The sequence below is a fragment of the Triticum dicoccoides genome, chromosome 5B, assembly GCF_002162155.2.
Source record: "Triticum dicoccoides isolate Atlit2015 ecotype Zavitan chromosome 5B, WEW_v2.0, whole genome shotgun sequence".
In the NCBI taxonomy this organism is placed as follows: domain Eukaryota; kingdom Viridiplantae; phylum Streptophyta; class Magnoliopsida; order Poales; family Poaceae; genus Triticum; species Triticum dicoccoides.
Window position 1 is genome coordinate 326,215,537 of NC_041389.1, and position 5,369 is coordinate 326,220,905.

General features: G+C 38.0%; 1 long non-coding RNA gene across 1 annotated transcript; it reads left to right on the forward strand.

Annotated features, from left to right (window-relative positions):
• The first annotated feature begins 1,128 nt into the window (after nt 1-1,128).
• On the forward strand, nt 1,129-4,736 carry LOC119308705. Its single transcript, XR_005150251.1, has 2 exons — nt 1,129-1,623; nt 3,679-4,736. It is a non-coding gene; the product is annotated as an uncharacterized LOC119308705 (long non-coding RNA).
• Nucleotides 4,737-5,369: the final 633 nt, after the last annotated feature.

A 5,369-nucleotide genomic window follows, 5' to 3' on the forward strand; every position in this document is an offset into this window, starting at 1 on the left:
ATATTACATGTGATGCCATTTTAAAATATATAAGACTTCCGAGACATAATTTTATCTTTGGTATATTCAGGTTTTTACTGAAATATATTTGTCATCACTTCATCATTTACGTGTTAACTATGCATGATGTACTAACTATTTTTTTATGATTAGTTCATTGTTCAAAATTTTATTCTTGGCATTTTTATCATGTGCTTAGTTATATATTTTCCGCAAACACAAAGTTAATAGTTCTCATTGTTTTCGTGTAGGCATTGATAGATTTGCTAACGTTGTGCTAGATTAGTAGGTACTTGTTTGCATATATAGCGATTTTTTTACTACAGGTGATTTTGTTTTAGTTTGGAATAAAAATTTAGAGTGTATTTTTATATTGCACACATCCATTAAGACTTTATTGGTAGTTATTTGTTTTGATGGTCATTACCGAAAAAGGCTTTCGCCCCGCTTTATAGATAAAGCAAACCGCCACAAGACATACAACCACAACAGGTCCACACACACACACCACCCAAGTACCACAACAAAGTATTAAGGTTCTGCTGAGGGCACAGCTCAACAAACCCAGAAGAAAGAGAAAAAAACAAAGCCTGCCTGCCCAGCGCAGGAGAACAAGTCAAGCTCCGGCGGATTCGATGGTCATTTGATTTAGTTAAGTTAAGACACGTGCGCTCAATCTAAATAGGGTTGTTCATAGTGTAGTAGTTTTGGTTGTTTTGGGTACCACCGCTCGTTGGTTGTGCCGTGTACCAAATTCGGCTTGTTAGCGACCATTTTGATGAAATAAAATTCACTTTTTTCATTTTAAAAAAGACACATGTGCGCAGCAGTAGCAATGGTGAATTGTATTTTCACATTAGCATAGTTTGCTGTTAGATTGTCCACTTTCTAGAAAAGAAACATCGTCCATAGTCTTCTCTACCTAGTACTCCCTCCGTTCCAAATTACTTGTCGCACGTATGGATGGATGTATTTAGATGTATTTTAGTTCTAGATACATCCATTTTAGCGACGAGTAATTTAGAACGGAGGGAGTAGTTTTTTGTGTGTTGTTTTTGGACAAGTTCATTTTTTTCTGCTGACATAGCGACCACACACATCTTTCCTACACACCCTAAAAAGAAATCCTCTTTCCCATTCACGCTTTCACACTCACACATCTTGCTCTTGCTCTTCCCCTTGCCTTATCCCCTTTCCCACTCCAAAATTGCTGCCGCCGGTAGCTCCCATCAGCTTGATTCCCTGATTCAGTGCCTTGAGCTTGCTCGTCCTCACCTACAGCCAGCCCCGCAGCTTGATTCATTTGTGCGGCCATAGCGTGACCTTCGACGGCGGCTGGTTTGTCTCTTGATCTCCTCGTACGCCTCCTCGGTCTCCTAGGCTGGTAAACGTCGATGGAGTGGTAGGAGGGCCCAAGGTGCAGCTGCTCAAGGGAGGAGGCGAGATCATCAATCTGCACGATGTTGTTGCTGTCAATGTCCGTGCAGGTGATGTTGGCGTGGATTTCGTCTCCCACAACTGCTTTGATCCATCTTTAGTATCAGGATGGTGGAGATGTTTTCTGCCCCTAGAGCGCCAGCCAGACGCATCCTCCACATCGGCAACATTCTTCGAAGTTTGAAGGTCCGTTTTTTTCCTTTTCCTGGCTGTCATATTTACTTTTCATAACCCCTTCCTTTGTTTGTGTGATTGAACTAATATAACGTAATTAAGGAAATGCCTCTTAGTGAAAAATGTAGAAATCTTGGAAAAACATGTGATTATTTTTTAAGGTCTCTATAAGTGTTAATTAGATAGATTTCAATTAGTGAGTGAAATTAAAAAGAAATTTAAGTATATGTCTGCACACACATGATAACTCAATCAACGACGCTTTTGTCATCGGCATTCATGTAAGCGATGCGCTTGCTTCTATCTTGCTTACTGTGAGGTCCGTAGGGGTGTTGTCATCCCCAAGTTCCAAGTCGGACACGACATCACAGTCCCAAAGTGAGGCAGCCCAAAATTTTTGTCTTCGTCATCGACAAAGGCAGCGCGGCTTGGTCATCGAATATTTTCACCCGCATGTCTTCAGATGACTAATACCTACCAAAATAAAGTTTTAAACCATAGGATAAACTAATCTGACATATGTACCCCAGTCTACATGATGTATAGCTTATTGTGGAAACATGCACTAAATATGCTTTGATTAATGTCATGTGCCTATTAAGGTGAGAAGCATGCACGGTCCGGAATCTAAAAATAAACATGGATTGGTACCCATCAATAGACTTCTTATAGAATAGAATTGACCACAACCATATGGATGTACATGGAAAGCAACATAGCACCATCTCTCTTTGAAATAGCAGTATTTATTGGAAATTTACATTTGGTGCACTCTAATGAGCCAATAAGAGTTGTGTAAATCTGTATATAGCACACTTTTCAAACTCTAATGCAAGGTGGTAACAAGCATTTAATATTTAACATTTATGGGAATGTTAGGAACGAAAAATGGAAGATAATATTGTGCAAGTCTAGACTATGCATCCCTCCAAATAAAGGAAAGATCCTGGGCACAACTTCTAAATGCATAGGTGTATGTTCCAGTTTTTATGAGTTGCAAAACCGCAAATACTAAAAAAAAAATATTTCAACTGTAACTGAATTTTCTTTGTCACTGAATTTCTTTTATGATCTGAATCTCTAGTTGAGAAAAGTTCACTGAAGTTACGAAAAGCATTGCATTATGTCAGCCATTTCATATTGAAATGCCAAAAGAAGTGTTTTATAGCCACGTACATGTACCTATCGTTTAGTTAAGGTGGATCATAGATCTTTGGGGTTTGATCACCATGGACGTTACAATTGGCATGAGCTTAAACATATATGCTCACCTCCAGGAACAAAGTCAGGGGTGTGTGTGTGTATTCTAGTGTATAGTTACAGGAAAAATAACTTGGGCATACCTTTTAGAAAGGAGTGGACAAAGTGCTTCGAGTGCCCAGAGTTGGCATCTAAACAGGAAAAAATGGATGGATAATTTTATATCTAGTAAATAAAAGAACTATGCCCAATCTCCAAGATAAATCATCTTTCACAACCAAGCTTTAGCCAATGCAAATAGAGCATCATTAACATGGACCGATCCAATAAATAGATAATTGATATTTTAATAAATATACTTAAGGAGGGCAGCCTAGTTTTTACATTAATGTAATTATCTCTAAAGGCAGAAATTGATATTTCCATATTAAATGGATTATGATTTAGAAGGTAGATCCAGGTAAATATGCGACCACATAACACCTTGTGAAAAGATCATCATTTTGAAGATTTACCAACATAAAGCCATCATTGTATTGCATCATACACAGGGTGAAATTAATAGAATAGTTACCTTGTCTGATCCAGAACATATGTAAAGTAGCCAACCCTTGCACACCCTTCCTTATAAATAATCTCGAGAATAAAAATTGCTATTGGAACCGTGCTGGTATAAATCAAGTGTAGCCCTGTGTTTTGGCGCCAACAATGTTCATTGTGTTACAGTGCATGGATTGAAAAGGCCTGAAAGTGTTTTCTAGTTCTACAGTATTAGCAATTGATTCTTGATTGATGTTATGTGTTCCTACAGAAAATTCTCTGTTAGAATCGAAGCATTGATACTAACAATTTGACGAACACTTGCAGTGTGTTGCCTAACTGGGAACTATTGGATGTGGGGAGAGAAGAAACTTTACCTTGTTGTTGACCGAAAACAGTAGTAAAGCTCCAACCTCTAGGTAAATATCATCCTTGACGAAGAGGTCGAATTCTGGCCACTTATAGGGTCTGTGTATGGTGTGTATCTCAAGTTCCAACTCTCACCTGATTGGTCTTCTAATCTCGCTCTAGCTGGCTGACAGGAGAATTCATATGTTAATAACAATGCTCCAAGAGCAATCCAACCATCCAAGGCATATGGTTTTGGAGATCAGCTGTTTGCAAATACGGAAGGAAAAATACCTTATAACAGCTAGCTGTGGGGTGAAAGCAGATGTGGTTTTGGAGATCAGCAGTTTGCAAATATGGAAGGGAAAATACCTTATAGCAGCTAGCGGTGGGGTGAAAATAGATTGCAATTTGATTGCAATATTTTTTATTCAGTTATGTTTGCACGTGGCTGTACCACATCAAAACTGATTGAACCTTCCTAATCTCGTCGCAATTCTTTTGCCCTATTTGCCATACATGCCTATCTCTTGTGTATTCATTGATTAATTTTTGTTGAGCGTCCTGGCTACCAATCTATCCTGCTTAGTAGTTGATCCTATTAATAAGGGACAAAATAGAAGTAACAATGCAGGGAAGAACAATAGCATACCTAGTCATCAAGGCCGGATTCCTGTATGCACACTGGGCGGCAGAGAGCGAACGGCATGGGTGGGGAGGGGAATGATATGTTTGAGGTTGAGGATGCATGGTCAGCCCGAGGGGAGGCTCGATCAATCTCGGCAGTTACCCCATCGTCCGGCGTGGCTTCCATGGGAGCATGGAGGCGATGATTTTTATCTTTAGGAAACGATTAATTTCTGTTCTTTTTATAGGGAATATAGATATTCTTCTGTTAGGATAGCGATGAGATTTGGATGTGAGTTTGTTTTTTTAGTGAAAAGATATGGGAAGTGAGATATGTACGTGATGGATGTGAGGTTGTTTTTTTAAGTAAAAAGATATGGACCTGAGATTGTTTTTTTGTTGTTGAAAAAGGTGAATTGTTAATCAGTTTTTTTAGTGAATTGGTAGGATATGTAATGGCAAAGGTGGGTAATTAATTTTCCTTTGGTTAGATCGGACGATTGTAATTTTTTGTCTACTAAAATAAATGGCCAGATGTTTCTAATTTTTGCGGTAATTTTTAGCATAATTCTCTTTTTTTGGTTAGCTCGTAAAGTACTTTTTATATATAATAGACTAGGTACATCAATATTATTTCTCTGAGAATCTTGCTCAATTCTCTTAGGGTGGCCTTCAGGATACAAAGGTTCCTGAGTCATTCTACCAGTTCTAGTAGCCACTCTAACAGCATAATCATTTTTCTTACTATTAATTTCATTAAGAAAATCATTTTGAGCTTTAAGTACTTGTTCTACTTGAGTGGTAACCATAGAAGCATGTTTGCTAACAAGTTTAAGTTCACCTCTAATATTAGCCATATAATCACCCAAGTGTTCAATCATATACGAATTTTTTTAATAGTCTACCAAAATAAGCATTAAAATCTTCTTGCTTAAACATAAAGTTATCAAACTCATCCAAGCACTGACTAACAATTTTAGTAGGAGGGATTTTAGCTTTATCAAATCTATAGAGAGAATTTACCTTTACTACCTGTGTTGGGT